At 39.0% G+C, this 12453-nt stretch overlaps 1 long non-coding RNA gene across 1 annotated transcript in view; it reads left to right on the top strand.

Moving 5' to 3' along the window:
* The window catches only part of LOC134736344 (uncharacterized), a 393342-nt gene that overhangs the window by 192886 nt on the left and 188003 nt on the right, over positions 1 to 12453 (top strand). The gene's annotated exons all lie outside the window — the stretch shown is intronic.

The raw sequence follows: 12453 nt of genomic DNA, 5'->3' as shown, positions 1-12453 counted from the left end.
ATTAAGAGACTCTTTCTTGGATTTTGTGGAAGACTCAGAAAATATGTTTTCCTCTAGTGAATTTTCTTGCTACCTGAGAATCAGCAGCATGAATTTATTTGGCAAAGTATTATAGAGATAATTACCTAATTACCTGTTTGCTTTAAATAATAAAAGAAAATTCTTTGAACCTTTTATTTTTCTATTGCTTGTATCAGGCCAAGTATCTCTGCATAGCCTTTGTTCAGTGGCGACTATTAGAAGGGCCTGGTGGCATGGCACTGGCACTATGGAGGACATGAAGACATCCAAGGAGAGTTCATGTCCTCTAGGACTTTATAGTCTGAATAGTCTAAACTAGACTTTCTTTTTTTTTTTTTTTTTTTGAGACGGAGTCTCGCTCTTTTGCCCAGGCAGGAGTGCAGTGGCGCTGTCTCGGCTCACTGCAAGCTCTGCCTCCAGGGTTCACGCCATTCTCCTGCCTCAGCCTCCTGAGTAGCTGGGCCCATAGGCGCCCGCCATGGTGCCCGTCTAGTTTTTTGTATTTTTAGTAGAGATGGGATTTCATTGTGTTAGCCAGGATGGTCTGAATCTCCTGACCTCGTGCTCCGCCCGCCTCGGCCTCCCAAAGTGCTGGGATTACGGGCGTGAGCCACCACACCTGGCCTAGACTTTCACTTGCAGCATCTAAGATGGTTCATATATGATTAAGAGCTAATATGAGTACTGCCTTCTAAAAATACTGGAGAGATTCTCAGGACAAAAGTGATGTACATAGGCCAGAAAAGTAAGAAAGCCTTGTAAAGCGGATAGGATTTGCACCATACCATAAAGGAAAGGTCAGATTCTGCTAACAGAGGGAAATAGGGATGATGGATAGTATGATTCAATGTGCAAAGGTGGAAATGCCTGATGTGTTTGAGGAACCAGGAGGGCAAGCTTCCCTGCCCTTGGCTTCTTCATTAGAGTGGAGGCAATGGCCTCTTGGTCCACTTTGGAAACACCATATGTCATAGTGCACCCTGCCATCTGATTTCCTTTTCAACTTTTGTGGTTAAGTTGGAACATTTCTAGTTTGAGACATTATTTCCTCTTGAGCAAAGCTACTCACTGTATACCACACGATCCGCCCTTTCCTAGATGTAAACTGAGCTCTTTCTTGTCTCAGTTTTGTGACGTTGGACTCCATTATCCATGTTTACTTTGGAGCTTTACCACCATTGGTGGAAAAATGGAAGATAATTGCTTTCTCAGTCCCCAACTCTAAAGAAATTATGTGGGATACTAGCTCAGGCAGTGAAGTCACTCAGTATAGGATGGTGTCTTAATCTATTTGGGCTGCTATAAAAAAATACCATAGACTGGGTGGCCTATAAACAACAGAAATTTATTTCTCAGAGTTTTAGAGTCTGGGAAGTTGAAGATCAAGGCAGCAGAAGAGTTAGTGTCTATGGAAGGCTTGCTCTCTGGTTTATAGATGGTGCGTAATGGGGTAGGGCCTCTTTTATAAAGGTACTAATCTCATTCATGAGTGTGAAGCACTCCACCTCCTCATATTATCACCTTGGGGTGAAGACTTCAACATATAAATTTGGGGGGAACATAAACATTCACATCACTGCAGATGGAATGATAGAATATCTCAAAGTCAAAGCTGTAGGGAGCATCCAAATCAAGGATATCTCAGGGGCTCTTGCCATTTTTCGAATCAGGGCCTCATAAAGGGCTCTGAAGCCCACTGGATCAAGCTCAGCTTTCACATGCCTCTTCTGCCGTGGAGAATTCAAGCAGTTCCTAGCCAGATGTTGCAATTTCTGGGTGACAGATGCTCCCTGAATGAAAAAATAGTATGCTGTGCCTATTTGTGGTTTCATTACTTTCAATGAAGCCGGAAGACAAATTATTTATTTATCTTTTTTTTTGAGACGGAGTCTCACTCTTTTGCCCAGGCTGGAGTGCAGTGGCGCGATCTCGGCTCACTGCAAGCCACACTTCCCAGATTCTTGCCATTCTCCTGCCTCAGCTTCCCTAGTAGCTGGGACTACAGGTGCCCGCCACCACGCTCGGCTAATTTTTTTGTATTTTTAGTAGAGACAGGGTTTCATCATGTTAGCCAGGATGGTCTTGATCTCCTAATCTCATGATCCGCCCGCCTCAGTCTCCCAAAGTGCTGGGATTACAGGCATGAGCCACCACACCCGGCCTATTTATTTATCTTTAAGGCAAAAGTTACTAGTCCTGCATGTGGTCACCTGGGATATAAGCTAGGTGATTTAGGAGTAGTTTTGGCTTCTGTGAGGGTGTTAGAACATAAAGTGGATTCAATTCAGATTTACAGCTTTGAGCTTCAGAATACTCAGTCATATCTCCTGATTTTTCTCTCCCTTTTCATCCAGGGAAAGTTTCCCGTTTATTATGGTATCTTTGCATCCTCACTCCTCACTTCCTAGCTTCCTGGGGAAAGGTGAGTGATACTCATGGAAACTTAGCTCCTCTGAGCAGTTCCAAATGCCACCAAAGAAGGCAGTGGATAAAATTTTAAGAGATCATGTAGAAAGAAGACCATCTCATCAGCATCTACTCATGCCAGGGGCAAATTTGTGGTAAACAAACAAACAAACATCATTTTGCCTATGAATCATGATGTGGCATTGGAACTTGCCCTGGGGCAAAGGGAAGGCAACAAAGATGTAAGAACAGATGGAACCCTATGTACCTGACACTGTAGAAAGCTATTGTAAAAATTATTGGTTTTGGGGAAAAGGTATTTTAATTAAATGGGTCTTTGAGAGAGGGACAGTGTTATATACTTGGCATTTTATATCAAGGATTTTTTTCTCTTTTTAAAAAATGTTTCCTTCTATATTTTTCATAATATTGTATCATCTCAGTTCACTTCCCACTTCCGCATTCACTTCTCAGCCTCCTTTTTCTTATCACGCAATGCTCCTTAAGGACCAGCCATTGGGATGCATCTATTCTCTTCCTACCTCTCCCCTTGGTTCTCTCATCTTATATAGACTCAACTATCATGAACATGTGGACGAGTTCATGATCCTATGATCCAAAATCCCAAGATTTTATCATTTATTCATTAATTCTCAAATCAAAAGTCATGCCTTTCTTTCCCTCTGCACTTTAGCTGAGTGTCTATTCTGGCCTGATGGACAGCTCTATCAGAATGACCTATGATTATGACTTTTCTTTTCTGTTAACCAGTTTCAGGGCTTGTGGCTGGCTAATTCTGTTGTATTAATATGTTTTGTTTGATGGATACACTGTTTTTTGTTTGTTTGTTTGATTTTGTAAATTGATTTTGAATATGCATTCCCCAGCTCATCAAAATTTCCACCGTGGAATCCCAGCCATTTTATAACTGCCAGTTAGCATATTTCTTTCATCTGCTTCTTCCTGAAGACCCATGAGCTTTTGACCCCAGCCTTAGAGATGTTTTTGTTTTTTTTTTCTCCCTGCCCACTTCACTCCTTCCCAATCACCGTATCTACGCAGTTCCAAAGCCCTATTTATATTATCTCCTCAACGTTCACCAAGTCCGTCCATGCCATTCTTTCCAATTGCTTCTGTCATTTTACCTGAACATCTGCAATAGAATCCTAGCTCTGTTCTGCTCACCTATGATTAATCCTTCTGAAAATGACATAAGATGGTGGCAATTCCCAGATCTAACATTCTTAATTGGCTTCACATTTTGACCTAATTAAGTTAACTCCTTTTATCCTGGCTCCCTCTCCTGTCCCAGCTATCATTTGTCTATTTTTAAATTTATCTCCTACTTAAGCCCAAGGAAATTGTTCACAGTTCCCCCAGTGTAACCTAAAATGTCCTGCCTCTCTATCTCTGCCCTGGTCTCCCCTCTCTAGCTCTGTGTATTGACATCCTATCTTCCTTTTAAGGCAGACTCATGTAGGAGCAAGGCAGATGAAATAAAGAATAAAGCAGGCCATAGGTTGGGTGCAACAGGGAGTGGTGGAGACTGGAGCAAACTGGAAAACCTGGGTCTGATTTAAAGGGATAGCCACTATTCTCATCTAGGTAATTACTACCAGGTTAGAATGTAGACCTAGAATTTTCAGATTTTGCAAGAGAAGCCAGAATTCTAGATATTTTAATGCAATATTCAGAAGTTTCAATGAATTTATAGAAAATACTTTTAAAATATCACATGTACTGAACAAAACGCATGCATGGGCCTCATTTAGCCAGTAGGTTTCCATTGGTAGCTCAGAATCCAGCCATATATGAAGCTTTCCTTTCCTGATTCTCCATCATGTGTCTCCTCCCTTCTTCCTTTGACACAAGAAAGTCCTTTATATGTCTTGCTGTGTGGCATTTACCTGCTTCATATGTGGGTGATTGCTTTCCTTACCATGTAACCTCCATGAAAACTGAGATGGATCTTACTCAGTTCTGTCTTAGTCTTCTGGAAATCGAAACAGTGCTTTGCATACAATGAGCATGTTTTAGTAGGTACATTCTAAAATGGACTGCATAGTAGTAACCTTGTATTATACATGCGTAGTAATTAGGAGCCAGCGATGGGGCAGACTAGACATGTTAGGTAATAAAAATGTACATACACTTCCCAATCTTTGCCCCTCCACCAATATTTTGACTTGCTTTTAATGCATCCTTAGCCCTGGGAATGCTCCTTCGCCCTAAGTTGGAATTCTGCCACTTAGGGAAATACTTCACACTAATTTTTTCCCAGGTCTGTAATTTTTTCCTAGCTCACTTGGATTCTGGATCTTTCTATAGAGAAACATATATTTGAAATTTCCATTTTTTCAGACTTACAATTATAAAGAGGTTTCTCTGCCTTTCATAGTATAATTTCTGGTGGGAAAGAGAAGAGTTTAAGAACAATGTTAAATAACAGTCTTAAAATGTGTTTCTCATTATATGCTTAGGTTTGGGATGATTTTTCCTGTTAGCTTTAACTATTTAATGCATTATAGAATACTGAAACTCAGAACTGGAGGTGTTTTGAGGCAAACCAAGTATGAATCCCTTTTATGCTTCTTTTGCTCTGTTTTTCATAAAATGAAAAATGAGCATATAAGGTCAAACTTGAGTGCTTTGTCTTAACATTAAAATTTAGTAAAATCTCATGTCTTATAAACTGCAGAAAAGTAAAAGAGAAGAGTTTTATGGCAAAGAAAAAAAGCAACAGATGAAGAATGCTATTCTTGCAGGATGAATGATTGAACATAGCCACTGATCCCCATTTTCCATAGCCTGCCAAGACTGAGAAATGAAAATGCCATACAGCCTGCGTGTTTGCTTGGGCTGTGAAATTCCACATGGTTATCCCAAAGCCAAGGGTAACAGCTGAGAGAAACCTGAAAATAATGAAATGTGATTGATTACACTTGGGAAACATAGCAAGGCTTGTTGAAACTAGTATAAAAATAACAACATACAACGGCCCCAGAAATAATCACAGTGTTGAGCCCAGGTCACGTTGTGTGAAATCACTCAGGTTTTTCTGATTAATTTGATCCGAGGCTGCATTTGCTAGGAAGGCTTGCTGTGTATGTATGTGTGTGTATGTGTGTGTGTGTGTGTGTGTGCACATGTACTTTGAGCACTTATTAGAGATTCAGCAGTTACTGTGGTTGGCAAGCAGAAAGCTAAAGCTTGTAACTGATTTACAGAGGATTTCTTTCTCTTAATTGGCCAGCTATGGTTCAAATCTCATTTTTGTGAATGTAGAGGCTTTTGTATAAATGTCAAGCACAATGGATCTTTTGGTTAAGGTCAAATTTTGTGCCTTTTACATTTTATAGCCCTACCCCCATCTTCCAGAGAGCTTTGCAAAGGTTGAATTTTTAACATCCGGTTCTTTATTCTTTTTTCCACCCCGGAGTTGCCTATTTCTGAGCTAGGCTCCTTTGTTTAAAGAGGATTAGATTTCTTTCAATAAACATTTTTTTCCAAACATCCTAGTCATGTTCCTTTCATTGTATAAGCAGTGGTTCTTTGCCAGCAATAGACATCACTACTGATTAACTTGAGTGTCTTTGTCTGTTTCTGCTGCTATAACAAAATACTTTAGACTAGGTAATTTATAAATAATAGAAATTTACTTCTGACAGTTCTGGAGGCTGAAAAGTCTGAAATCAAGGCCCCTGCAGATTTGGTGTCTGTGAGGGCTGTTACCTCTGATGCAAAGACGGCACCTTGTTGCTGTGTCTTCACATGGTGGAAGGAGTGGGAGGAACTGAGAAGGAAAGAGATAGAAGGAGGACCTCACTCTCTCAAGCCCTTTTATGAAGGCACTAATCCCGTTTATGAGGGTGGAGCCCCAATGACTTACCACTTTCCCAAAGGACTATTAATACTGCTGACTTGGAGATTGAGCTTCAATATGAATTTTGGAGAGACACAAATATTCAAATCATAGCATTCAGGAAAGAAAGAAATTGGCTAAAAGGATACAGAGTGCTCAACAGAATTAAAGGAAAAGCAGAATAGCCACGCGTAAGAGAGGAACAAGAGGTTTTCTAGTGAAAACAAACATCCTTTCTAGGGTACTAGTGACAGAATAAATCAACGGTCCTGTTGTTAGTTTATACCATTTGAAGTAACCTCACAGTGATGGTAGAGATACGATGTAAGTGGAAATGTGCTGTGTCTTAAACCCTGAGCTCAGACTGGCACACTGCCGTTTTAACTTACATTTATTTGCTGAAGCAAGTCACATGGCCAAGCTCAACACCGTGGAGCTGGGAAATATTTCTTTCTTCTAGCAGAAGGAAGAGCAAATTCACAGCCAAAGGGCACGGACACAGGAAGGGGTAAATAATAGTGGCCAGTCATTCCATGTATCGCAAAGTTATTTACTAAAGAGGATAGGGAGTGGTGACATCAAGAGGGAGGATAGAAGCAAGGCAAGCAAACAAGTTCTTCAGTGGAACACCAGTAGCATTTATAATCTGTCCTACACATTGCAGGTGCTTGTGAAATTCCTTGAATAAGATTGTGAGTGTGGAAAGAAGCTCTGGGTGGCTTTGGAAAGCAAAGTTTCTGGTTTGTGCATGTATGTATATATGGAGAACTACTTCTTTGGGAAGTGGTCCTGGAGTTACCTTTTCCATCTGTGAGAAAGGGAAGAAAGAGGCTTTCTTCTGATCGTCACATCTGATGTTGCAGAAGGCAGAGGTTCAGAATTACATTGCAACCAGCTCTTCTATATGTGCCCCTGCTACATGGATGCTCATTTGATGGACCTTTTATCCTTCAAGATTTTTCTTGGCATTCTATTAAACTCTTATTTGAAAAAAAGATGTTGGAATTATAAGGAGGTTTACACCATGGACATTTGCATCTTTTTGGATGTTGTGGTTATTTATTACCATGTAACAAATGATCCTAAAACCTAGTGACATAGAACAACCATTTATTATGCTTGTGGATTCTGTGGGTCAAGAACTCAGACAGAGAACAGCAGGGATGGTTTGCTTCTGATCCACAATGTCTGGAGCTTAAGATTGAAGACTCAAGAAGTGGGTGTGATGGACAGCTGAGATCTAGGATTGTCTGAAATCACTGTTACTCACATTCTTGGTGGTGGTTAATGGTGGCTGTTGGCTGTGGCATCTAGACAGTCCCTCTTCATGTACTGAGCATTCTCTCCACTGATATAGTGTCACTTTCATAGCATTCTATTCATTGAGGCAGTTACAAATGCCCACCTCATTTCAAGGGGGAGAGGAATAGATTTACCTTTTTATGGTAAAGATAATGGAAGAACATTTGGAATCCAAAACATTGATGAAGGTATTTTTGGAAATATAATCTACCCAAGTCAGCTGTCTGGCCATAACAATGCATAGCCATTCCACATACTGACTCTTCTATCAAAAACCCTAAAGCTCATCTGATAATGGCGTCAGTGTCAGGCTTGGGGCCCAGGATGCTATCATAAACCGCAGGATGCTTCCCACAGGCCATGCTTACTTTTGCATCTATACCCAGGGACCTCCCACTGAGGTTCATGCATTGATTATTCAGCAGGTAGAGATATACCGAGCCTGGTCCAAACCGAGTGTAGGGGTTTGTCAAAGTTTAACACGAAGTGAATCTGAGATCCAGATTCCCTCAGCGGAGAACTGGAGCGAAAATTTGGCACAGAACAGAAAAGTACCTGGGGGCAGGCCACACATATTAGAAGTTGGTTAGGGAGGCTTTAGGTCGTATGGTTTTATTGCTGCTTCTGGGACTTAGGGATCTGCTGAGCATGTAAGAAGAATGATAGTAGAGAGGTCTCCCCAGCAGAGCAATTTTCAGATTATTCTTTGGAAAGAATACCATTGATAGTAATCTAAGGAATGTTTGACAATGCTGTGAACCTCAGCTTAGGATATAGTCTTCCTAGCAACAATACCTTAGAGGTTTTATCATCTGCCAGGGACGTTTAAGGAGGCAGAGTGCCAGCCCTCCTGCTTAAGATACCCTCCCCTGTGCCCTTTTCATTCTTTGAGGCTTTTCCTCTTCTTTCTTTTTGCCTTTATAATAATCTCTTCAATCAGCTTAGACTTTGGAAAACAAAAGCCAAAGCAGGAAGTGTGTCGCACAGTCTGTTCTTTCCAACCTGCTGCTGCACTCCTCTGACTGCTGGACTTCAGAAAGGGAAAGAGGACAATGCAAGGAAAGACACACATTTATATATATATATATTTCTTAAAAATCAAACAAGTGAAGTTATATTTTGACATTTATTCCCTCTATCTTGTTTTATAATTAGTTGTATATTTGTACTTCTCACTCGATTGGAAGCCATAATATCATTTTTTCTATTGTATTTCCCCCAACTTCTTAGCTTAAGAATTTTCACACATATGGAGAAGTTGAAGGAATAGAAGAAAACATGCAACCCACAAACTTACTACTTATATTCAAATTGTTGTTATGCTGTCACACTCACTTTATGTAGATGAGATTGCTATTGATGACCTATTTAAATATGTCAGACATGACATTCTACCCCTAACTACCTCAGCCCACAACTCTCAACTATAAGGACAAACTATCTCATAACCGTCATGCTATGCTAACATCTAAAAAAATCCAGACTAATTCCTTATGGCCACCTAATACACATTCTGCATTCAGTTTCCCCACTTGAGAAAAGACTGTATTTTCATTCCTATTTGTTTCTTAGTGGAGAATATGGCTTTCTGTTGAACTCAAGAATCTGAGTGCTGCTAAAGACATTAGGAACCATTTTCTCACAGCAAGTATCCTTCCCTCTTGTACTTGGAGATGTGTTTCTCTAGGCCTTTTTAGCTTTGCTCTTCTTTCCCATCCCCCCAATACTCTGATGCTGTGGAAATGAGATGAAATGGTTTTACTTAGAGATAGGAATTTTAGAAAGATAGGGTTGCATTTTCTTTCTACTAGCACAGCAATCCTGCTTACCTTTCTGAGGGTTCTAGTGAATTTTGCGATCTGGGGATTGGTTATTCAGACAGTGGATTATGCAGAGGTTTTTCCTTCTCTTATTTTCTTGTTTGCTTCTAGGCCATTTTACTGACTGAAATATTTTCATGAATGAAAAAAATCAAAGGAAAGAAAACTCAGTGTGCATTCCTTTTTTTTTTAATAGCAGTTTTGGTCAAAGGGTTGGTAATGATTGAATCTCAGGCTAGATTTAGGTTTGTGGATTATGACTGCATTTTCCCATGCCAGAATTTTTTTGTTCCCATTTGTGAGGATGGTCAAGAGTTACTCTTAATAAATAAAGTACATTAAGGAACTTAAAGAGTTTATATCAGTATCAGAAATTATTATAAAAACTGTCAATCAGGAAATGTTATCACCACTAATGGGAAAGAAATGGAGTCTGATACAATTCAGAGACAGCCTTTCCATTTGATGTGTACAAAGCTAAACCCAATTCTTAAGTTAGATTTATAATTCATTTCTCTGTTGCTAGTCCATTTTCATGACTTTGAACAAAGTGCTTTAAGTATTATATCCAAAATATATTAACATTTTAAAAAACATACATATATATATATTGCTAGGTAGCCTAATGAAAATGAATATTTTTACTTGGGTTATCTGTAAAAGCAAAGCTTTCAATCAGACTGCTACATGATTGAATCGTTGACTCTGTCTTAAACGCTCAGCATACTTAGACATAAGTTCAACAATAAAAAGGACTAAAGTACCTTGAGATTATCCTAGACTCAGACAGTCCATTCCAGAAGAAATACAGTCATTCTTGACATTTATTTAATCAGAAAATGAAAATGAATGCCTAAAATGGCAAGGGAAATGACAGTAGAAAGAAAACATACAGTAACAAACAAGTTTTAAAGCATAAAAAGTACCAAGATTTATTTTATTAATGTATACATGCACCAAAGAATGTATGCTTTATCAGATTAATCTGTTTTGTTTTTCTCCAGTGCCCTTTGCAAAACATGAAAAGTGGTATAGTTGGTTGGTAAGATGTCAACTGTGTGTCTTCACCTCTTGAGGGAAAGCCCATGAAGGCAGACATTGTCTGTCTTGTTTATTATTGTGTCATCAGTGTCTGGTAGAAGAGGGTCTGGCTCATAGCATATGCTCACTAAGCATCTATTGAGTAAATGGATGAATTTGATCTTATCTAGCTAGATCATTTTATAATTTACCAGCTCAATGATTAAAGGAGCCACTGTTACATTAGTTAAATATTAATAGTTACATAATTAAGCTATATAATAATAAATAATAATTAAAAGTTAAATATAAATAGTTAAATAATAGTTAAATTATTATTATTAAATAATAGCTCAGGTTTTTTTTTCTTTGTTCAAAATTTACTATTTTCTCTATTTAAATGACAATTTAGTAAGTTTTTATTATGTCCATAGTCCATAGTTATAAAATAGAAATCAGGTATTTAAAAACTCAGTCTAAGGTTCCCTTTGAATGAAAATTACTCATTGACATTCATGACCTTCCAGACTTCCAAGGAAACAGAGTTGATAGCAAATGCAAGAGAGACAGCATTTCTGCCAAACTTCGTGTTTGGAATTACTTTGAGTTGTAACCTTGTCTGTTTCTCCCATGTTGTAAGAAAGGTTAAGAGGTTGAGCACCTCATGAACTATGGGACACTGAGAAATTCTCCACTTTTTCCCTAACTGGATCTTCATAATGGATCTTAATTATTATGTCTACAACAGTTGGTACATCAGGAATACCCCTTGTGCTGTGGTCTTGATTTAAAGTGCATTACTGAAAATAGCAAAATCATCTTTGTGTAACTTAAAAGTCCTCCCTACCAAATGTTTTTGTTATTTAAAAAGATCTGTAGGACTTGTGATGTCTCTGAAGGTTAAGGAAATTTGAGTTCAAGGTTACTGAGTGCTATTACCTCTTACCTCTTCTGTGAAAACTCATCATACACTTTTTAATTCACAAGGAAGAGGAAGTCTAGATTGTTTCTCCATGGCTCTGTGCTAGAGACACAAAACAAGATATATTAAGCTCTGAAATGATAGTCATAAAAGTAAAATATTTCATGTGAGTTTTGCTTTGAGTTTCTTAAAATAATATGGTTGGTCCTTATTAAAGTTTCATTCTCACCTAGGAAGATATTCAGCTTTTTCGACAGGGACTGGTGAGTTCTAGGGAATCCTGGATGATTGTTCATCTTTGCAGCTTCCTTATTCTTTCATCAGTGAACTATTTTGAACTACCCATGTTTGAGTTTGACCTTGCAAATGACAGAAATGAACTTAGTAGTTTGCCCAGCCTCTTAATCTCATGGCTGAGGCCTTGTTTTGAACCTAAATGAATATCAAGTTGCTCCAATTCCAGTGATGTATGACTTTGTGAATACCATTGGTCACAGGATCAATGGGGTTGACAGAAAAGCTACTATTCCTCCAATGTTTATTTTTTACATTAAATTCAAGTAATCCTTTCAAGTTGAAAATCTCCTCTTATATTTCCAGAGCCAAGTAAGCTCCGACAGAGAAATCTCATGTCTTGATAATGGCATCTTTCTTCTCACCCCCAATTATATAATCCTTCTTTCCCTCTTTCACCAAAACAGCATGCACCTTTTCATCGGCTTATTTCAGTGGGTTCTGAGATTCTGAATTATCAAGAGAGCAAAGGATGCCAGATTTATGATACTTTCTTTTAAGAGAATCATTCAGATTGCCTCTGAAAGCAGGAGGCAGTAGATGGGCACTGTGGTTTACCTTCTATCTCTGTACAAAGGAAAATTCCTCTGTGTGTGTCTGCCCAGACCCACATTGATCAGATAGGCCACTCACTGTCCAGTCCCATGGGGGACATGCAGGCAATGCCTTGGCTTCATAAAGAAAAGAAAAGCTCAGGTTTTTAATTTTGCTCAGATCCTCAGGCAATGCATGGTTCGGACAGATAAGCTTTGAGGATGACAAAGAGGTGCCTGTTCCCCTAAGGATGGAAAGCAGGGACAATAGGA

Source organism: Symphalangus syndactylus, chromosome 1 (assembly GCF_028878055.3).
Source record: "Symphalangus syndactylus isolate Jambi chromosome 1, NHGRI_mSymSyn1-v2.1_pri, whole genome shotgun sequence".
NCBI lineage: Eukaryota > Metazoa > Chordata > Mammalia > Primates > Hylobatidae > Symphalangus > Symphalangus syndactylus.
Note: the sequence above shows the minus strand (reverse complement) of the source record. Positions and strands in the feature narration are given on the sequence as shown.